Consider the following 24233-nt stretch of genomic DNA (forward strand, 5'->3'; position numbering starts at 1 on the left):
CTCTGGACTCAGAGTTGGATCTACTTGCTATAAAAACTTGGACAAGTTACTTTCATTTATTAATTCAGTCAATATAAATTGAGTACCTACTATGTGCAAGGCACTATTTTAAATGCTAAGAATACATCAGCAAATAAGACTGACAATTTTCTGGCCTCATGGCATTTATATACTATGCCTCCATTTCCTTACCTATAAAATGGAGATTTTAACAGTTCATAGCTCAGAGGATTGTTCTGGAATTAAATATAGCATCATGTATATAAATAACAGCCCAGTACAAAAACTCAACAAATATTACCTATTATCAATAATGCTATTCAACCTAGTCTACTTAGAAATATGCCAAAGGAACTTGTGATTTGTAATTGTCTTGCTTGTCTTATCTTATTTGAATATATTTTATAGTAGCCATTTCAATGGAAAAATCTTAAAAATGAAATTCAATGTTTTCCTATATTATGTTTAAACTATTAAATAGAAAACAGAAATCATAGCAAAATTTTCCATATTTATCTGTGACTATTTTATATCTCCAAGGAGAAGATAAGAAAAAAGTGCTATTTTTTCAACCGTCATCACCCATACTTTAATGAGTACCTCAGAAACTATAAAATAGAGGGAATGCAAAACCATTCCCTAAGGAAATTTATTGTGTGGCCAAATTAGTGAGTTGCATTCCCCATGCATGACCTTTTAAACTTGGTTTGAACCTAATATTGACTTTTAGTTTATAATTCTGACCGTTAAGGGACCATACTCGGGAATTTTGGGAGTGACTCAGGAAGAGACCAAGCAAGGGAGAAAGAAAGAGCTATCAGACAAAGAAGGCGGTGACTTAGTTGGTGCTAAGAAATATGACACTTTCCTATGCATACATTCAGCCCACAAACTCAGTTAACCACACAAAAAGATTGATGATTTAAGATGGAAGATTCCACACATCGTCAAAAGCTTGAAATTTAACCCGAGTGTAGGGGAGTATAAATTAGCATACCCACTCTGGAAAATTGGAAGTTTTCTACCAAAATTCTACATGTGATTATCCTATGATCAAGAAATTCTACTCTTAGGTATAAACTGAATCAAAATGCAAATACTAAAGACATACAAAAATGTTTAAGCAATATCATTTGTCAATAGACAAAAGTTGGACCCAACCCAAATTCCATCCACTGTAGAATGGATAAATTTAATATATTAATATAATGTAACTAGAGGCCCGGTGCATGAAATTCGTGCACGGAGGGGTGTTGTCCCTCAGCTCAGCCTGTACCCTCTCCAATATGGGATCCCTCTCACAATCCAGGACTGCTGGCTCCCAACTACTTGCCTGCCTGCCTTCCTGATTGCCTCTAACCACTTCTGCCTGCCAGCCTGATCACCCCCTAACCACTCTGCTGCCAGCCTGTTTGCCCCCAACTTCCCTCCTCTGCCGACCTGGTCACCCCTAACTGCCCTCTCCTGCAGGGTTGATCACCTGCAACTGCCCTTCCTTGCAGGCCTGGTCCTTCTCAACTGCCCTCCCTTGCAGGCCGGGTGCCTCCCAACTGCCCTCTCCTGCTGGCCATCTTGTGGTGGCCATCTTGTGTCCACATGGGGGCAGGATCTTTGACCACATGGGGGCAGCTATAGTGTGTGTTGCAGTGATGATCAATCTGCATATTACTCTTTTATTAGATAGGATAGAGGCCTGGTACAGGGGTGGGGGCCAGCTGGTTTGCCCTGAAGGGTGTCCCGGATCAGGTGGGGGTTCCCTTGGGGCATGGGGCGGCCGGAGCAAGGGGCCAGTGGTGGTTTGCAGGCTGGCCACACCCCCTGGCAACCCAAGCGGAGGCCCTGGTATCTGGAATTTATTTTCCTTCTACAATTGAAACTTTGTAGCCTGGAGTGGAGCCAAGCCTGCGGCTCCCTCTGAGGCTAGCAGCCATTTGTGTTGGGGTTATAATTGAAACTTTGTTGCCTTAAGCGGGTGGGCCCGGCCAGGGTATGTGGAAAGCTTTGCTTCCCCTGTTGCCGGCGGCAACCCTGGCCTGCTCTCTCAAGCTCCATCCTGCCACCATTTGTTTGAATTTGTTTACTTTCTATAATTGAAACTTTGTAGCTTGAGTGGAGGCTTAGGCCTGGCAAGGGCAGGCAGAAAGCTTGGCTTCCTCTGTTACCTAGGAAACCTTGCTCTCTGTGGCTGTAGCCATCTTGGTTTGGGTTAATTTGCATACTCTGATTGGATGGTGGGCATGGCTTGTGGGTGTGTCGGAGGTATGGTCAATTTGCATATTTGTCTATTATTAGGTAGGATACTGCACAAAAATAAAAATGAACAACTATTATTATCTTCAAAAAATATAAATAAATTATACAAACAATATTGAGCAAAGAAGTCACACAAGGATAAATTTAAAATTCCATTTCTATAAAGTTCCAAAGAGAAAACTAAAATACTTTATGACGTTAGAATCAGAGTAGTGGTAACCTTTGGGTAAGAGAAGGAGATAGCAATTGGGAGTACACTTGAGAGAGTTCCTGGAGTATTGGCAATGTTGTATTTCTTGACCTGGGTTACAATTTCACAGTCATACTCACTTTAGGATAATTAACTGAGTTATGATTGCATATATTCCTACATGTATGCTACTCTTAAAAGTAACACACACACACACACACATACACACACACACACACACACACACACACACATACACACACAGGATGGCTGGACTTAAGCCTCTAACAAATATAATTTTTTAGGATCCCCCCTCCCACAGTTGCTTCTTCAGTCCCACCATCTCACCGTTTTAGAGAATCTTCCCATTGTTAGTTTTGCTCTTTTCATTGTTATCCTGGGTGGTGGTAACTGAGTCCTACCTATGCCTCTTGCAGGCCTTGGACACCTAGCACAGGCCTCATCCCAGCCCTGAATAAGCTGTGGCCCTATAGGAAACCAACTCATTTGAGAAATAGGATTTTTAGAAATCTGGAATCTGGCAATATCTTTTTTTTCCTGGAAGAATTCTGGTATACTCTGACTTGCCCTCCTATCATCAGGCCATAGACACACACACACCAGCAGCAACAACACACAGCAAAATAAAATAAAACCCCAGCTCATCCAATGTAGTTAGAAGAAAGCAGAAGTGTAATTACACTTAGAGTGCCATCTGCTGTATTTTTTTGCCAAGTGCCTTAAACACCTCTGCTAAGAGCCATATAATTTAAAACCTTTCTCTGAGGCATATTACAGACCTCTTTCTTGGGATTTAACCTTTAACAGAGTCCTAAGAATTCCTGTTAGGTATCAATTTGAGAAATATAGAATAACTACTGTTGTAGTGGGCATCTGTCTATGTTTCTGCCTGTGGTCCTGAACAAGCTATGTTTGGTGACTTCCCCACTATAGAAACTGTGGAAAAACAAATATTGGATTTCCCAGATTCCTTTTCACCTCAGACATGAGCACATGAAAGAGGGTCTACCAATTAGGAGCATCTGTCACCTGAGCTTACAATTGGAGACTCAGAAGATAAAAAACTGAGACTGCCAGTTCCATTCTAATGACTTGTGTCCTGTTTCTATGGACAACAATGGGAACAGTTCTAGAAGCAAGGTATAAAAACTGAGGGTCTGAGATTTTGCCCTACTTGCGAGCTAACAAGTTCACCTCCCACAGTTTCGTGGATGCAGGTAGAAGACACTAGACCCTTGGGTGAAAGACAAAAAACTCTGCTGCTCATGTCACATCAAGCTGCATGACATCAGTGTGTGCACCAGTTCCCTTTGTCCCTAATTCTCAAAGGACAGTGCAGATGGGCCCGGGTAGCTGCCTAAACACACAATGGCTGTGTTACAGGAGAGGAACTTTTCATGGCCTGCTGGTAGAAGGGCAAGTCAGGGCACACCAGAATTCTTCCAGGAAGAGAGGAAAGATATTGCCAGATTCCAGTTTTTTTCTATCCTATTTGTCTGGATTCTTTATAATGGCAATAAGCATATCTGCCCTTGACTCTAGAGGGAAATACAATCTCTACCTCCCAAGGCTTCTGCTCTGCAAATATTCTTGAAAGATAGTTTGGAGCAAAGCCTGTCAATGCTTCTGCTTGCAAGGCATGCAGAAATGCAAGATGTCAGAGGAGGACTGTCTCCTAACACAGCATTCAATGACCATCATTGATGGAACTGGAGGCATCAGTTGCAGTGACTCAAAGGCTCTATGGTGCCAGTAGGGTCTTCACCAGCCCAGTTCTGCAGTGTTATTTCCGGCATTGGCCCTGGCTGCATTGTCTCTAAACCTAATTCTTTGACCCATCTGGAGTTATTGAGCTCTGGTCCATATTTTCTGTGTGGATCTTCTCACTGACACCTATCAACCCTGACTGATACACTAAAGATAAGTGAGGATTCACCTTCCACAATTACATGGATGTGGGAAGAGTTTCATTTTCCAGTGAAGAGTGGAATGAAATGCCTATAGGTACCCATTCCTTGTCCTTTATTTTGGTTGGTTCATTTAGTCTCTTAGATGTTGGGTACATCATCTGCCTTTTCATCCACCTAAGCCAGGTACAAGATCTCTTCTGGGTTCAGTCATAAAGAAAAAGAATCTGTGTCACTGAGGGGTCCTATGCTGGAGGTAAAATCCCAAGATAGAGTTTCTGAAAGTGTTGGATCCCTGGCCTGCAAGTTGCTAGAGCCTTGAAGATTTTGTCTTAATCTGAGATTTAAAAAAACAAAAACAAAAAAACACCCACAAAACAAACCAAACAAGAACAACTGTTTCATGGGGACCATTGATTAATTTAATCATTTGTTGGTCGCTTACTCCAGAACCACACTTCCTAGGGTGGGGTTCCACAGTTCTTGCAAGGTAGAATTTTTGTTCGTTGATTGCTAGATAATGACATGACTTTTACTGTTTCTTGGTTAGGATACACTTTTATTACTGAGAATCATTTTAAAAATGTTATTTTTGAAAGATTGACTCGCACACAGGTCACAATTTGCCATTACTATTTTAAAGGTCTGGACATTGAAGCTTAGAAAGGTTCAGTAACTTATCTAAACACAAAGAGCTTGCAAGTGACAGAAACAGGACTCATAGCATCTACACCAGTGGGAGGCATTTAGATGTCATCTAAATCTGTTAAGCTGACATAGTTTGAAAAAAATTATATTGTAGGAATATATTTAAAGATGTGGGAAAATGTTCACCATACAATAGAAAAAGAGGATGATTATTAAGAGCATGTATACTCTAATACTAATTTGGTAAAATAAACATATAGAGTGACATATAAAGTGTGTGTGTGTGTGCGGTTGTGTCTGAATATATAGATGAATCTAAGAGTAAATATACCAAAGCATTGGTTCTTTCCATGTCTAAAATCATAGATGATTTTTATTTTCCTTTTGAAATCTCTATTTTAGAAATATTCTGGTTTTATAATAATAAGGAAATAGTTGGCTGTTTGCCCCAAAAGTTGGTTGGGTAATTGGTTAAAGGGTATATATTAGAGTTTTCCTGAAAAACAGAACAAGTAGGGTAAATACAAATATAAACATTTATTTATGTATGTATGTATGTATGTATTTATTTATGTACTAGAAGCCTGGTGCACGAAATTCGTGCATGGAAGGGGTTTGTCCCTCAGCCCAGCCTGTACCCTCTCTAATCTGGGACCCCTGGAGGGATGTCCGACTGCCCGTTTAGGCCTGATCCCACCAGTTGGACATCCCTCTCACAATCCAGGACTGCTGGCTCCCAACTGCTTGCCTGCCTACCTTCCTGATTGCCCCTAACCACTTCTGCCCGCCAGCCTGATCACCCCCTAACCACTCCGCTGCCAGCCTGGTTGATGCTTACCTGCTCCCCTGCCAGCCTGTTTGCCCCCAACTTCCCTCCTCTGCCGGCCTGGTCACCCCTAACTGCCCTCTCTTGCAGAGTTGATAACCTCCAACTGCCCTCCCTTGCAAGCCTGGTCCCTCTCAACTGCCCTCCCTTGCAGGCCGGGTGCCTCCCAACTGCCCTCTCCTGCTGGCCATCTTGTGGTGGCCATCTTGTGTCCACATGGGGGCAGGATCTTTGACCACATGGGGGCAGACATATTGTGTGTTGGAGTGATGGTCAATCTGCATATTACTCTTTTATTAGATAGGATAGAGGCCTGGTGCAGGAGTGGGGCCAGCTGGTTTGCCCTGAAGGGTGTCCCAGATCAGGGTGGGGGTTCCCTTGGGGTATGGGGCAGTTTGCAGGCCAGCCATGCCCCCTGGCAACCCAAGTGGAGGCCCTGGTATCTGGAATTTATTTTCCTTCTACAATTAAAACTTTGTAGCCTGGAGCGGAGCCAAGCCTGCTGCTCCCTCTGCAGCCGGCAGCCATTTCTGTGGCAGTTAATTCACCTTCTATAATTGAAACTTTGTAGCCTTAAGCAGAGGCTGGGCCCAGACAGGGTATGCGGAAAGCTTTGCTTCCCCTGTTGCCGCCGGCAACACTGGCTTACTCTCTCAAGCTCCATTCTGCCGCCATTTCTGTTTGAATTTGTTTACCTTCTATAATTGAAACTTTGTAGCTTGAGTAGAGGCTTAGGCCTTCAACAGCTCATGGAAAGCTTGGCTTGCTCTGTTACCTGGGAAACCTTGCTCTCTGTGGCTGTAGCCATCTTGGTTGGGTTAATTTGCATACTTGCTCTGATTCGCTGGTGGGCGTGGCTTGTGGGTGTGTTGGTGGCACGGTCAATTTGCATATTACCTTTTTATTAGGTAGGATTATGTATGTATGTATGTATGTAGTTATTTATTTATTTATTTATTTATTTATTTATTTATTTATTATGAGGGTTTGGCTTGCATGAATATGGAGGCTGAGAAGTCCCATGATCTGCCATCTGCAAGCTGAAGGCCCTGGGAAGCTGAGGTGTACATGCAGTCTAAGCCTAAGGGCCAGAAGGCCAGGAGGGCTTATGTCTGAGGGCAGGAGAAGATGGGTGTCCTAGTTTAAGCAGAGAGCAAATTCTTCCTTCTTCCACCATTTTGTTCTATTCAACCCTCAACAACTTGGATGATGCCCACTTACAGTTGTGAGAGTGATCTTTATTTAGTCTATCAATGCAAATGCTAATCTCTTCCAGAAATGTCTTCATGGACACGTGGACATAATGTTTTACCAACTATCTGGGCACTCCTTAGCCCAGTCAACCTGACCCATAAAATTAAGCAACACAAACAATAGCTTACAAAGCCTGCAGTGAGAAGGGAAGACTATTTGTATCATCACGAAGAGAGTGGTGTACAAAGCAGATGTGGATACCAACTGTTTCTAAGCCAAGCCTCAGGGTCTCATCCAAAATTTATCTTAGATTTTCTTATCTGAAGTCTCACCTGAGGGCCTACAGCTTTTATAAAACTTTCAGGACAATCAGATCTGTTTCCTAAAACAAAGGCTTTAACCTGCATCCCCCATCCTCACCCTGCAGCATCAGATATTATCTCTACCCTTTAATGACAGATATTTTTGCAGTGAACAGGTAGACCAAAATCAAACTAACAAAAATCCCAAAACAACAACAAAAACATATTGGGCTTAAACCTATTTTACCACCTTAAGCCCAGATGCTTGCTTCGGGTCCTTTCCTCTTTAAATTGTCTTGAATGCAGTGGTCTGATTTTCCTTTCAAATAGTGTAAGAGGTGAGATGTATCTATTTTATTACTTTAAATTTTTTTATTATATAAATAATAGACATTCTTTTCAGAAAAATTAAAAAAAAATAAAAAAAACAATTAGAAAAAATACCAAAATAGAAGAAACTAAAAAAAATCCTGCATAAATCTATCCTCCATCATCCAAGAACTACCAGAATTCAGATCATTCTCTAGGCACTGATAGAATGTCAGAGTAAGTTATTTCTATTGCAACAGCTTCCTTAGGCCAAGTCAATCTAGATTTTAATCAATCTAAATCAGATCTTAATGAGACATTTGCTGTCAAATGAATTTTGTCTCCTTATTCTAGCCTGCATTGCAAAGATCTCTTTTTGGCTCTGATATCAGGGCTGGAAGAGTAACCGAATGCTTACAAATGCACATCATTTTCTAGGATAGTTACCTTGGATATTTACATGCTAAATGGCCTGTAAGTACATAGACAGACTCTGCTTCCTCCCTCCCCCTACTTAACCCCCACCTCCCAACACATATAGATTCTTATTACTCTCTGGCTAATGAACTCACAGGATAGCTCAGGAATCTCTCTCCATCTTACTGGGCCCATCTGACTAACCTGCTAATGGGGAATTCACTTTCACCACTAATGGTAACAATGACTGTTGACTACCCCTATCATGCTAAGCACTTTAGTATACCAACTCAATAAATATTTATGAACTCACTTTGAAGTATTATTATCCCTGTTTTATAGGTGAGAAAACTAAAATTCGGAGAAATTAATTTACTGTCTCAAAGGTCACACAGCTGCAAAGTAGCAGAACTAAGATTCAAACCCAGGTCTTGTTGATCCCAAAGCCCATTCTCTTAACTGTTGTAGTAGACAGCCTCACTTTCTGCAGACATGGCTCATGCTCCTGGTTTGAATGATATAAGGAGAGAAGAAAACACTGAACCAAGATAGTGTACACAGTCATCCACTGAAATCTTACCTCCCTGAAGATCCCACCTTGTAACCTAAACATCAGTACTCTGGGGTCACGATTGCTACATGGTTGAGTATAGATATCTGTTAAATTATTATAGTTGGAACATAGCTCTTATCTCCCAGAAGTCCCTCTACCTGATATGATCCTATATAATAAAGAGCTAATATTCAAATTGTCTTCACACCCTCATGTCTTCACGCCCTTACGCCCTCACGCCAGGGCCAGGGGACCTGAGGCCGCGCCCCCCAACCCGGCACTAGGGCTGGGGGACCTGAGGCCATGCCCCCCGCCAGGTGGGGCTGCACCTCCCGCCCAGTGCCACGCTGGGGAACCTGAGGCTGTGCCCCCACCCTGTGGGGCTTGATGGGGGTGGGGCCAGCTGGGTCTGGGTCTCATGTGATTTCAAGGTGAATGCAGATGGGCAGAGACTTGACTCTGGGTCCCGTGGCATGCCCCAGACTCTGACAGGAGGGAGATTTTCATATACATTTTTTTTTAAATATATTTTATTGATTTTTTACAGAGAGGAAAGGAGAGGGACAGAGAGCTAGAAACATTGATGAGAGAGAAACATCGACCAGCTGCCTCTTGCACACCCCCTACCGAAGATGTGCCTGCAACCAATGTACATGCCCTTGACCGGAATCGAACCTGGGACCTTTCAGTCCGCAGACCGACGCTCTATCCACTGAGCCAAACCGGTTTCGGCGATTTTCATATACATTTTACTAATTTTCTTTCATCTCTAACACTTCTATTATAGAGAAAGGGCAAATAACAATATTAAAATATTTCCTCTACTTAATTCCCTTTTAATGTGCGTGAATTTCGTGCACCAGGCCACTAGTTTCACATAAAAGAACTTCATTTTGGAATGCATACCATACATTTTTGACTCTGTACTTTTCTTTTCACCCTTTTCTTCTTCCTCAGATGATTGGGGGCAACAAGAACACATGTTCATGTATTTCTCAGTCTTCCACTCTTTTCTTGGACTTGAAAAGGTAGTAGTAGGAGACAGGGAGAGGCTTCTTGCTAATTCCTAGTCTCCCTTTCCTTGTAGGGAATCTGACAATGTGAGAACAGGTCATTGGGAAGACTCTAGGAGGCTATGTAATATACATAATAAAGAGCAAAGGCTTGGAGTAGAAGAGGAACACAAAAACCTCGGCGTAACTGCAACTTATAAAATACTAAAAATAAGGGAGAAAAATGAACATTGCGAAACAATTTCTTTGGCATCTTTGTGACACACGGCCATGTTTTAAATCGCTATCTAAAGTTTGGATACCTAACGACTATTTCTTTGAAAGCAAAAGTGTGCTAAGAAAGAGTTACAAGATAGCAGAACATGATTCAAGTTTGGTCCTCTTCCTTCTGAAAATGAATCTTCTCACTTGCTTTATTGAGCCCATCCTGTCCTGTCTCCTTCAGGATTTTACTCTCTTCATGATCTCTTCCCATATTCCACGGATCTCCATCTCATTCTTTCTACCAGGTCCTCCCCTCTGCTTCCCTTCATAGAGGAAGAGACTCTTAGACCCTAGGACACTGATTGCCAATCTAGTACTTGCTTTCCTATGGGATAACTGTCCCATTCCTTTCCCAACACCCACTCCATTCCCTGTCACCTGGGTATGTGCCCACTCCATGACCAGTGATTGTAAATGGTAAAATCAACCTATCTTATTTTAAACTTTTTCTTGCCATCTCTGTAGCATGTGGCCCTGTGCATCATCCTTCCTTCTGGAGATCCACTCTTCCGCATGGTTCAGGCCTGTGGTACCTTCTCACCATGCTGTATCACCTCATTTTCTCACAGGACCTATCTCATTGGATTGTGTGGACTAAGTGAGAAGATGCAAGCAAATTACTCAGCACAGGTCCTGGCATAGGTGGGAGCCAATAAAGCTTAGCAGTTTTATAATTAATATTACCCACACTCAGTCACACCTGGCTCACTTACCTCTAAGATCATTCTTCCTGGGTTTCTCTTCCTTCTGCTACCCCAGTACATGTGGACATTTGTTGAGATTCAATCTTTGGTGATCAGGCCTTCCCCATTCACTGTCCTTGAGACTTTCATCCATCCTCTAGGTTTTACTTATAACAGCTCAGTAGATGACTCCCAAATCTATATCGCAAGGTTAAATTCTTAAGATTACTAGTCATTCCCACTTGGCTATTCTACATTCATATAAAATACATCACCATCTTACTATAGCCTATATTATATATTTGCTCTTTTTTTCATTTCTAGTAATAGTAACACCACTCTTTTTGTAGCCCAGGCTAAAAAACTTCCATGCACCCCTTCCTGTCCTAGACATAGTGCTAGATGCTTTATAGATATGGTTTCATTTAATCTTCATAAGAGTTCTATTGTATTTACTCATAAGGAACTGAGGCTTAGAGAAATTTACCAACTTGCTTTTGAAGTCCAATCTGTCCAACTAAAAGTACCCACTTTTTGTTCCCTGCTACTTACTACCCAACTTTCACAAATTCACTTCTCCCTTTGGAATATGGACCAGACAGAGGCTCACTTGTTTCTATGTGACATTAGAGTTTCCCTTTAATTATGATCCTTATTGTCATGTGTGTTGCAGATTTGCCGTCTTCTCCCCTCCATTCCTTTCTGTGCCTCACTTCTAGAAACACAATCCTTTATCCTTTGGCCTCAAATATGGCCCTCCTGTTTTACAGGGTTGTTAAGAGAACCAACAGACATTATGCCCAGGAAAGTATTACATACTCAGTAAAGGCAAATCAAGTAATAACAGCCGGTGGCAAGCTAGCAAGTTTCCTGACTGTATTGGAACAGATTCAGTGACCTTCACTACCACTTTCCAGATTTCAGTTTCTTCTTCTCTGAAGTAAAGAGGTTGGACTAAATGATATGTGTGGTACCTTCTGATTCTAAAATTTGAAGACTCTAATTGTTCAGAATGTACCCCATTTTTCACCTCAAGTAATGGTAAAGATTAATGTAATTAAACACACACACACACACACACACACACACACACACACTATTAAGTCAGAGTTCAGAGAAAGGCAATGTCAACAACCACTTAGAATATCCCCCTTCCCTGTTTGGAGGGGAGGGGGCGTCTCTTTGTGTTTATTTGAGTTTCTGAAAACATTAGTAATGTGTTAATGCAGAGTGATCTATAATGGCAAAATTTGTTATTTAATTGGAGAAACTGAATAAATCAATATGTACAATGACAGATTCAAGATTAATTTGTTCCTTGGAATACAAAGAATCTGTTGTTTCCAAGAGATTATGGTTTCATTCAAGGTCTATTTTGTACCTATTTTCAAATGGCAAATAACTAGCTATGGATTGAATTGGGTCCCCTCCCATCCCATAAATTCAAATATTGACCTCTAATACTCAATGTGACTCTTTGTGAAGACAGGACTTTGAGGAGTAATTGAGGTTAAATTATAACCTTTTCCTTATAAGAAGAGGAAGAGAGAGAGATATTTTTCCTTCCCTCTACCTCATAGGAATACACAGTGAGAAGGTAGGCGTCTGCAAGTCAGGAAGAGAGCTCTCACCAGGCACCGAATCAGCCAGCACCTTGATCGTGGTCTTCCAGTCTCCAGAATTGTGAGTAAAAATTCTGCTGTTTAAGCCACCAGTCCATGGTGTTCTTTCATGGCAGCCTGAGCAGACTAAGATATAAGTGTTATCACATTATGAGCCTCCAGCAGCACATGCCTAAATATATATTTAGAGACCTGCTATTTTTACTATTTGTCCTTGGAAAAGGTCATATCTTTGCATATACAGCCATAGATAAATGTAAGAGTTGTATTTTAAGAGAGTATAATTCATCCAGTAAAAACCTCAGTGTGCACATTTTCTTCCTATAAACAGACAACAGATTCTTTTTCTGCTGACCAAAGAAATTTAAATTGTAATAACCAATATAATGCCATCTTGTGTGTTTTGCCCTTTGTCTTTTACAGGAAAGCTGCCCAAACCTCCTGAATAGCTGTTAGATAATAGCTAAAGCCTACAGAAGGAGGATTTCTATTGCTTGAAGCAGCCTCAGGGGAAACTGGACTGTCACAGGATCTGTTTTGACAATGAAGGTCAGACCCTATTCTACCACCTCCCTCCCACTAGCCCTCCACGTTTCTATCCTTCCAAACACATCCTTTGTATCTGTAAATAAGCTGCAAAAAAAAAGTCTTTAGAGAAAAATCGACACCCCAAACACTACAGGCACACCTTGGAGATAGTGCGAGTTCAGTTCTAGACCACCGCAATAAATTGTGTATCACAATAAAGCGAGTCACACAGATTTTGTGGTTTCTCGGTTCATGTAAAAGTTATGTTTGCACTATACTATAGTCTATTAAGTGTGCACTAGCATTATGTATATAAAAACCATGAACATACCTTAATTAAAAAGACTTTCTTGATTAAAAATGCTAATCATCACCTGAGCCTACAGTGAGTCATGATCTTTTGCAGATAGAGGGTCTTGCCTTGATGTTGATGAAAATGCAATGCCTACAAAGCACAAGAAAGTGAAGAGCAAGAAAATGAGAAATACCAGTATTCGTATGTATTCCACACTTACCAGCTAAGGTCTTATGTACCTAAGTCCAAGGAGTCAGATAATATCCGCTGAAGAGAGAATTTATGTTTGCATCAAATGTCTGCCTGGATATTGAAATGTGCCATAGTAGTAAATTTTATATCTGCAAAGCACATACTAGTTTTCAAAATGCTTTCACCCTCATTAGCTCCATAACTACCTTAAGAATGATCTAGAGCCGTCATTCATGTTTTCTGTGAAAAAACTAGGCTCAAGGAAAAGAGGCCCAGGCCAGATTCTAAATGGTAGGAGAGGACAAGGTTCCAGGAATTCTGAAACCTCGAGTGTACTGCCTATGGGGACATAATGGACATAAAATTCTCCAAGCCCAAAGTAACTAACAGGAAGAGAACACCAAAACATTGCATGAGAGGAGAGTCAAACGTGCCTGCAGTTTCCATTTTTGAAGCAGCTGTTTCCTGCACTTAGTGACCTGGGCAAGTTGCTATAGTTACGATGTAATTCCTCCCATGAAAAATAGGTTATTCAGAGTGTATTAGCTCCTTAATAGCATAGGCCACTGGTTTTCAAATATTTTGGCCTCGGGATTCCTTTACATTCTGAATAATGATCGTAAACACTATAGAGAACTCTAGGGTGCTTTTGTTTATATGAGGTACATCTATTCGTTTTTACTATAGCTGTTAAATAAAATAGAAGTTTAAAAATATTTTATTAATTTATTTAAAATAACAAGCCAATTACATTGTATTATATTTTATTACAATGAAACTATATTTTCCAAAACCAAACAAAAATTGGCATTGTTTTTTATTTTTACAAATATCTACCACATCTGCCTTAAAAGAAGGTGTCTGCATTCCAGCTGTGGCAACATCACACACAAAACTCTGGAAAACTCCATGAAAGAATGAGAGTAAAAAAGTCAAATAGGGACTTACGTTTTTATGAAAATAGTTTTGATCTTGCAGACTGTTTGAAAACCTTTGGTATAAACAATAACAAAACCCAGAATTTTAAGAATACATGTTTTTGAGAATATGACTTCTGAGATAGATGATTTTAAGTACATAATAATTAATCAATAGAATCAATTGGGTATCTCAGTTCTTTTCTTTCTCTTGACTTTGAAGATAATTCAGAGTAAGGAAATTCTAACTCTGTGAAACAAAGAACAAGGCCTCCAGCGCATCTGGTCTCAGAAGGGACCCCCAGTGATGGCGGCTATTGCTAATGCCAAACAACTATAGGAGTACCTGGATGTAATCTTAGTTTCCTGATTAATATAAAACCACCCTGCATGTTTGCTCTTTGTGCTGTCAGTTCCAACAAATGCGATTCAGCGAGGATGTGGACAGATTGACATATTGGAGACTATTTCAAACTCTTGGACTTTTGGGTGACTCAGAGAGAGTGATAATCCTCCATTTGATGGCTAATCAGGATCAAAAAGGAGCCTCTTTGTCTTGAACACCAACACCCTTGGGCTCCTCCACCTTCTCAGGACAGATCTATCTCTGATGTTGTGAGACAGGAAACAACCTGAGTGCTGGCTCCGCGTTACTCATCCAGTGAGGAAAGTATTAATGCTTTGCCACTTGACACAGTTGGGAAATACTCAAATGCAGCATTACTTAATAAAGCAATTCAGAATGTGAATTGCTGGTCTTATCTATGCCATAAACTAAGCAAATGACAGGGAAGTCACCAGTCAACTTTATGAAATAATGTGACCTCCCTTCCTTTATTCTTTCCTCAAATATTTATTATGTACTTGTTATTTATAAGGCACTGTGATACATACAACTTCAAATTATTTGGCTACCAATTCTGTTTATTTTTAATTATTACATATTATTGTTTCTAAATAAGAGGAAAGCATGCCCATGAAGGAAAATTAAAATTATAATAAAATATAAAGAAGGCAAATATAATTCCCCATAACTAATCTCTTTGGGGTAATTTTAATAAACTCTCCTGTGTTTGTTTCACATTGTATAATAAGCAGCTTTAATTTTACTTAAAACTAATCATAAACATAATTTTAATGTCCAAAGTTGGTGATAAGTATCTCAATGAAGCAATCTTATGTCTTATTACAGATTTCCATAGGAGAAATTGCTTCCTGGGAGTAGAATTACTGGGAAAATAATTGTGTACATTTTACAGTTCTGTTAACATACTGACAAATATATGCCCTGCAGTGTATCAAAATTATACCACCAGATGAGGGGACTTATTTCATTGTGAGGGGCAGCAGCTTGCCACCCCAAAATATGTCTTTTGAAATATTGATTATTTTGAGCTGGTTATTTTTAAGAAACAAAAGATTTTTAAAAAATATTTGACACCACCCACCCCCACCTAAAATAATTCAGATAGACAACATGCTTCAGTAGGGGAACGTTAGCATAGACACCTTAGCATCTACAAAGTAAGTGTGGAGGATGGTGAGAAGCTAAGCAAAGTCTGTCTATTAGATTCCCAGCTGTGTCCCATTGTTTCTGGGTGGCCTGGCAAGAATTTATGTACCACACATTTGCTCTTTCTCATCCACCTGTGAGTTGCCTACCTTCCCTTTGAAATCCCAGATTCCTATCTCCCTCTTCTTAATCCAGAATGGCATCCAAGCCTCAACTGGCCAATATGTCCTCAGATGCCATATCCTTAGGGAACCTCTGTATGAACAAATCAAAATAAATTTGTTCATTTTCTCCTGTTAATCTGTTTTATGCTAATTTAATTATTAATCCAGCCAGAAGAATTTAGAAAAAAAATATTTTTCCTACTCCTCAGCTTCATCCTCACCAGCATTGAGGGCAATGCTTATTTATATGCAATCTTTGCTAATAAGCTTGGTAAGAACAAAAATCCTATCTTTAAAAATATTGCATTTTGGGTAAGTATTAAAATAGAATTTTTTATTTTTTTTTTTACTTTAGAGAGAAAGGAGAGAGAGGAGGAGGAGAGAGAGAGAGAAGGCAACATCGATGTGAGACTTAGTTCCTTTGCCCATTTTTTCCCTATCCTTATTGGGTTTTAATTTCTTTTCTTTTTAAATTTAATTTACTGGGGTGACATTGGTTTGCAAAAAAATAGAGTTTTTCAAATGTACAGCTCAATAAAACATCATCTGCAGTCTGCATTGTGTGCCCATCACCCTAAGCAAAGTCTCTTTCTGTCCCATTTCCCCTCCTGGGCCCACCTCCACCCAGCCCCTTTCCCTCTGGCTATCACCACACTGTTGTTTGTGTCTATGTGTTATGTAACTATGCATAGATGTGTTATGTATATATGTTCTTTCATCCAGTCCCCTAACCCCCCTCCTCTCTGACAGGTGTCAGTCTGTTCCATGTATCCATGTCTCTGTTTCTATTTTGTTCATTGAGTTCCACATATAAGTGAGATCATATGGTGTTTGTCTTTCTCTGACTGGCTTATTTTGTTTATTGTTTTCGTGTTGAGTTGTATGAGTTCTTTATAAATTTTGGATATTAACCCCTTATCAGATGTATCATTGGTGAATATCTTTTCCATTCTGTAGGTTGTCCTTTTGTTTGCTAATAGTTTCCTTTGCTGTGCAAAAACTTTTTAGTTTGATGTACTCCCATTTGTCTATTTTTCTTGCTTCCCTTGCCCACATTTCCCTTCCTTCTATACAGCTAAGAGAAATGTCAGAGATTTTACTGCCTATGTTTTCTTCTAGGAGTTTTATGGTTTTGAGTCTTACATTTAATCCATTTTGAGTTTATTCTTGCATATGATGTAAGAAGGTGGTCTAGTTTCATTTCTTGCAATGTATGTTTCTAGTATTTTCAACACCATTTGTTGAATAGACTTTCTTTACCCCATGATATGTTCTTGCCTCTGTCAAATATTAATTGCCCATAAAGACATGGGTTTATTTCTGGGCTCTTTATTCTGAACCATTAATCTATATGTCCGGTTTTATGCCAGGACCATAAAAAAGCAGCTTGACTACAGTGGCTCCATCTTCTTTCTTCACTCTGGTCCTCAGATTCTAGGCAGCAAGACCGTGATCAGTTACCACTATAAATATTTATGTGGAATTCTTTTGTTTCGGAATACTTTTTAGGAATCTGGGTAATCATGACTGTAGGTCATGAGATTACCTAGCTCAGATCTGCCAACACAAATGTCCATCAGATCCTGAAATGCCAGGGGGGGTGGGGCATATAGCGGTGATGGGGACTGTGGAAAACTGAAAGGCATCTTCCCAGTCTGAAGAGGGCACCTACTACTTGGCTCTGGTTGATGGTTGCTAGAACCTTCCATGGACCAAAGGTTGCCAGTTCTTCTAACTTTTCAGAACATGCCAAAAGTCTGAATTTTCGTGAAATTTTCTGATTTAAACATTTGGAACCAAATTCAAAATGAGAAAAACAACGACACCGTTGCTTCTTAAAAACCAAGGCTGCAGGCTGCCTCCAAGAGTCCAATCTCTTTATTTTAAAAACCAATGCAGGAAGTTAAGGTCTAACAAGTTGAAATGCCTGAGGCTAAGCAGGTCAGTCAGTGATGGAGCCAGAGCTAGACGTTTGATCTCCAAGGGAAAATTAGATGCGGAAAAACACACCCCACTTCCCCTCTCTGCCTCTGCCGCTGCTTTTCTCACTTGCACATTACCTCCTGACCAAACTCAGTGAAGGTGGAAAAGTGCCGGCTTCATCCAGCAGCAGCAGTGTTCGTAAAACATTTATAAATTAATAGAATCTTTCTAGCCAGTAAATGTGGCTTTAGGTGTCAGATCAGATTTTAAATCTTAACTTCTGTGTCTCCATCATGGAAAAAATAAGAACTGCTTATATGGGCTGTGGAGAGGATGAAATAAGATTTCAATGTGTGCAGTGTCTGGCACAATACCAGGACCATACTAAAGACCCTGCACCTGGTAATTGTAATAATATCCAGATGATGTCATAATAGTGTGCATAGTTCCTTTGCATTATCCATGGGGATGGGGATGGGGTGGGGAAGAAGATAAAGTATTTCATGGTGGGGCAGGTTATGGATACATCTCAAGATGGAATTCCTAATAGGAGGTATAGGTGGGATTTTCTTTTAAAACCCCATTTTTGCCTGACTCCAGTGGAGTTCATGGTCAAATCCATCTGCATCACGGTGTGTACACTGCAGTCTTAAAAGGCACCCATTCCTGTCCACTTTGGCTAAATGAATGGTGGAGCAAAAACGAGAGTCCAGGTGGTTCTGGGCCAAGAAGGGGACTTGCTGGGTTTCAGATGAGAAAGTCGCACCCATTCTTTTTCCTCTCGCTCTGGTCTGGGGCAACCGCAGGGACCTGCTTCCACCTGCGAGCTTTTTCTGCAGAATGCGGGAGGCCGCAGTCGCGGAAGAGGGGGCGGAGGCAGAGGCGGAGGCGGCACCCAGGGGCCGGGGCAGGGGAGGCCGGGACCATCGCAGCGACAATTTCTTTTCCTGCTGCAGGGGCGGCTGCAGCACGCTCGGATCAGCCCTGCCTGCGCGTGGCTTTACCAGGTCTCTGATCGCCCCCTTCTCTCTCTCCTCCCTCCCCCCCCCCCACCCCGTCCCCGAGCTGCTGGGCCCCCGGCAGCGAAGGGGAGGAGGAAGAGGAGAACAACGCTCGCTGCCAGAGCGAGGGAAACTAACAAAGCTCCATCGGTCCACCGAGAGGGGTGGACGCACGGCCGAGGCCAGCGAGCTGGCGCCTCCACGCCGGGGGGCCGTAGCGCCGGGCTGCAGTGCCTTCTAGCAAAAGGCGGCGCGGCCGGAGCTGCGGCGGCCAGACGGATGCCAAGGCCACACGACAGGCGCGGGGGCAGCCGCCGCAGTCGCTGCCCCGCGCGGGCTCCGGACACGCAGGACTGCTGGTGAGTAGGCGCGCGCGCTGGAAGCGTGAGTGTGAGTGCGCACCGGCACGAGCGAGGGTACCCGTCGGGTGCGTGTGCTCGGTGGCCTGGCGCGCCCCTGTCCCTCTTCGGATGGCGGCGTCGGGTCTGGGGTTTGTTCCGCGGGAGGAAAATGTTTTTTGCTGGTTCTTCCCTTCCTTCCAGTGCCCCGATCGTCCGCCTGCGTCTGCGCTGCTTCTGTGCGCCCCCAGCCGGCTCCTGGGGGTTCCTTTCACCTTGATGGGGAAGGCAGGAAGCTGTGGCTCTGGGTGGCAGGGCGGGACTCTGGCAGTGACCTATAAGCGTGTTTCTGGTTCCGAGTTGGAGACGGTGTCCACACTGAAAGAGATCAGCGCACTGTCTTTGGGGGTGCGAGGTGTGGAGAGGGAAGGGCGAGGGTTGGAAGAGCAGACCTTTGCCCCAGCAGGACATGTGGCATGCCTCTAGACGAAGTTTACTTTTATGGCGTTTATTAGCGTCAACTGTCTTAAGACATTAAGTAATTCATGGGTAGTTTACGTCTTAACTGAATATCTTTAATGAAATGCACCAAGAAGTATAATGTCACTAGAACAATTTTCCAGAACTCTCTAAAACAACCCACACTGCTGATATCCAAGAGCCTAAGGTGAAATGAAAAATGCTACAAAACCTATATCACTTTATTAACCAATGCCACCCCAATAAACTTAATTTTAAATTGCATACGTAATAGGTAATTCAAGAAACAGAAGTTGATCTAGAAGATATGGGGGGGGGGGGATCTTAAGTGTTTGCGTGCCTTGGGGATGGGGTGGCTGTCTGGAAATCAGGTGGTTAGGAAAACAGACATCTTTCAAACTAAGCTCCACTGAGCACAGTGATTTACAAACATCCTGTTAGTCACTAAGAAGAAAGTGAAGCCCTAGGTTTTAAGGAGTTTCTGAAACTATAATGAATATGAGTAAGATGCTGATTTATGGTTTCATGTTCAAGGCCCTGTCAATGGTAATAAATACAGCAGATTTGTTCCAGCAGATAAATTACACCAGAATTTTTTTTTAAGATTTTTTATTGATTTTTAGAGAGGAAGAAAGATGAAGGAGAGAGAGAAACATCCATGTGAGAGCAGAACGTTGATCTGCCGCCTCCTGCGTGCCCTCTACTGGGGTTCTAGCCTGAAACCCCGACTTGTGCCCTGACCAGGAATCAAATCGTCAACCTTTTGATGCACCCAACAACACCCAATCAACTAAGCCACACTTGCCAGGGCTACACCTGAATTTTTGACTTCTGTGTGAAGTTTTTGTTCATAGTTTTCTATGATGGTTTTATAGAGATTAAGCCACTGGGTTTTATTTTTTCCCCAGACCTTGTTTCAACGGACAATCTTATTTATGTCTGTGGAATGGATGCTCAATTAAATCTCAAAAAATGTACTCTATAACTGTATTATAGTAGCATTTTGTAGCTATAAATATCTTTTTTTTAAAAAATTCAAGTTAATGCCTTTGAGAAATAGACTCCTCCTGTTTACCACTGGCTCCATTACAGCTTCTTTATTCAAAGCCATGAAATGTTACTAGAATCTACCTGGAAAATGAACTGGCTGTTTCTTTTCAGTTCAAGCATATATCCAACACATTGTTGGCCACTTGGGAATCTAGCTGGAATTTATGTATCAGTTGATTCTTGGGAATTTTAAAAAGAAACTTGTTTTTTTGTGTGTGTTTGTTTGTTTGTTTAAATAAAACAAGCATCATTTAAATGACCACGCAGAGAATCCTAGTCTCTTACCCATATTGTGGTCTTGAGGGCCAGTTCTTGCCTACTTTTGCCTTGTTTCATAGGACTGATTGCCAGTGTGAGGCTTAGAGAGAGACATTGAGGGGAGCAGTATTCCCGAGGAGATTTGCTTCTGGAGAGGAGAATGTCTCTGGGGTGGGTTCCTGAGAAGGACTGATAAAAATAGTTAAAGAACTGTGAGTAATAGTTCCTTTTTTTATTATTATTTAGCACCTAGGACTTAACTAAACCGGTTTGATCATATTCCTCCTTCAAGGACTCTTCCCAATCCTACTTACAGCTTCTGTCCAGGGAGTGAGGTTGCTTTTCACAGAGAAGGAAAGTCAGGTGATTCTTGCTCAACATGTGAGGGCCAGAAGAAACATGTAGATGCTGCCCAGGAAATGTCAGGTGCCTTCTGGGAGGACACATTTACACATTAGAGACATTTTAATCCACTGGATTTGGGATTCCTGTCTAAAGCTAGCATTTTTTCCTCAACCCTGTGAAAGATTTATAAGGAACTTCAAATGACACCACAGAAAATGACTCATAGTCATCCCTGAAAATATTAGAGTCAGCTTTCTGTCCCTCCGGGCTAATGGATCACAGATGCTCAATAAATGTTGGTTAAATGGAAAACAAGTCTAGAATGTCTTTACTTCCCAACTTAACTACTTCACATCTAGTATTGATTGTTTTTAGTCATAACTTTGAACCTTTCATCAAATTGGAGCTCATGCATATATTCAACTAAGATCGACTTCCTCCATCAAGGAACAATAACAATCCCTTCGAAATAAAAACAAACAAACAAAAAGCACTGTATTGGCACCTGTTGACTTGCTCATTCCATGAACATGTGAATTGTCCAGCGGGATGTGTGAGTTTACATTAAAAAAAATCCTGAGTTGACATCAGAATGTTCAATCCAGGAATAATCTGGATGTGCCTTTTGTGACAAATTATTTGTATTTCTAAGCAAATCACATGAGTTTCTAGTACAATCCAGCATCTCTTCATGCTAAATGGAAAAGCTAATGAAACCTTTGGCAAATGGCTAAGTCTTCACAGCACATAAAATTTGATTTTCTTTCTAAATTTTAAATTAATCCGTATTGTGTTTGTCCATTGATTTGGCTGGCTTAGGAACTAATTAAGGTTGGTGGTTACTTAGTAATTTATGTTTATTAAAAGCAGCTCCTTTATATAAGCACAGTAATTCATGTTTTAATTGCTCTAGTTAGCCTTTTAAAGTCCTCTTGGAAATGGTTGCATTGTGTGATGTTGGATATTAAGAGTGCTATGCTTTTTTTTATTATTATTTTTTAATAGTTCTGACTTTCCATTCCAAGTCATTAGAAATTTAGCCTATGATTCATGTTCTAATTTCAGGACTAAAGATTAGAAAGCTGTCTGAAGTTTGCCTGGATATTAACATGATCATGCATATTAATAATGCACATTTTCTGTCTGTCATTCTTCTGTTCATGTCCTCCAATCAAGCTTGTTTTATTCTGAATAAAAATTAAATGAGATCCTTAAACATTTAATTTTTTTTTCTAATAGGCTATGTTCAAAATAAATACAATAAAAAATTGCTATCACTGTGTTGAAGTAATACAAATACTGATATCCTCTGCATAATGAAACATGGCGATTCTTATCAGTATTTACTTGATTAGTAGGAACTTGAACAAGGGTTAAAGGCCTGTTCCTTTCATACTTTACTAAGGCCTGTGAAAGCCAGGGAGTGGAATTTTGATTAGATAAGGTGGCCCATTCAAGGCTGGTTCCTTGAAAGGATTAAGTGATGAAAGCTTCTTTTCGGAAGAATATTTTGGCCATTGGGTGGGGAGTGGATTAGTGGAAGGAGGGAGCGGAGGTGTTAATCTGGTGTCAGAGAATGATAGTTGGATTTTTTTTTTTACTTTTTTTTTTATTGAGGTATTATATGTGTACATATCTTACCATTGCCCCCCCCACACCCATACATGCCCTCACCCCCCAGAGTTTTGCGTCCATGATAGTTGGATTTTTAATCGAAAGGCTGCAATGAAGAAGCAAAAAGTTGAGACAGTCAGACATCAGAAGTCTTTGTGTTATGTGCAAGAGGGATAGTAAAGCTATGGCACAAGGGTCATCATTCACATATTCCACATTCATGGAACATCACCCACATTCTTTTCTGTTGAGCCCTAGTGTAACCTCAGAATCTTGCAAACATTTGACAGATATTTAGTAAGAAATATTAGTTCTTGAACATGTCCTATACGCCAGGCACTGTGCAAAGGCTTAACACATCATCTCAAGGATGATGGCATAGTTAGGAACATGAATTCTTTTTGCCATTTACTAGTTGTGCGTCCTTGGGCAAGTTACTAACTTCTCTGAGCCTCAGTTTCCTCATCTTTTAACAGGGATATTAATTTCCCTCTCATAAGGCTTGGGAGAGGGTTAAATGAATAAATAGGTATAAATGGAAAGTGATTAGAAGTGTCTGGCAAAAAATTGTGCTATATGTGTTTGTTGTTGTTATTTATTAATTCATAAAACAACTTTAGGCAATAGGTATCATTGTGCAAATTTAAAAATTGAGGTACAGAGAGATTCTTGTATAAAATTGTTGCTATTTTTACTTGATGCTTTAGTATTTTGTAGTGGTATTTTTCATTAAGTGCTTTATTAAGAAGTGTTCCAATTTTGTGTTTTTACATTTGCTTTAAAAATTGTTTATTTTTTGTTTTTGCCTGGCAGTTGACATATGCAATACATATTAATTTGTAACCTCTCTCCTTATACCCAGTGATTCTGAGCTGAAAGAAAAGGAGGTATGTCTCCCTAATATAGTGTACAGCATATAGCTCATCCTATATAATAAAAGCCTAATATGCTAAGTGTCTGACCGTTTGACCTTTCGACCAGTCACTATGATGTGCACTGACCACCAGGGGGCAGATGCTCTGACCGGTAGGTTGGCTTGCTGCTGGGGTCCGGCCCATCGGGACTGGGTGAGACCTGCTGGACATGCCCTGGAGCCCTCCCACGGTCCCTCCCCGGCCCCGATTGTGCAGTGGTGGGGTCCCTCGGCCTGGCCTGTGCCCTCTCGCCGTCTGGGACTCCTTGGGGGATGTCGGAGAGCCGGTTTCGCCCTGATCCCCATAGGTCAGGCCAAGGGACCCCACCAGTGCACAAATCTGTGCACGGGCCTCTAGTATTATATATTATATAAATAATGTGCAATGTAATATTATGTAATTATATAATATATATTACATACATCATATGAAGATGTTATATGCATTATATTAGGTATGTATTATACATTATATATGTACTAGTGGACCGGTGCACGAA

The 24233-nt window shown here is 41.0% G+C and overlaps 1 protein-coding gene across 4 annotated transcripts in view; it reads left to right on the plus strand.

Annotated features, from left to right (window-relative positions):
* The first annotated feature begins 18743 nt into the window (after nt 1-18743).
* Nucleotides 18744-24233, plus strand: part of STAMBPL1 (STAM binding protein like 1) — a 43643-nt gene continuing 38153 nt past the window's right edge. For 2 of the 4 annotated variants that reach the window (XM_079793955.1, XM_079793954.1), the window contains exon 1: nt 18746-19094. The gene's annotated coding sequence lies outside the window, so the exon portion shown is untranslated. Of the gene's footprint in view, nt 19095-24233 lie in introns of all 4 variants that reach the window. The other 2 variants (XM_079793957.1, XM_079793956.1) reach the window with 2 other exon arrangements.

The sequence above is a fragment of the Cnephaeus nilssonii genome (assembly GCF_951640355.1).
Source record: "Cnephaeus nilssonii genome assembly, chromosome: 16".
Classification (NCBI taxonomy): domain Eukaryota; kingdom Metazoa; phylum Chordata; class Mammalia; order Chiroptera; family Vespertilionidae; genus Cnephaeus; species Cnephaeus nilssonii.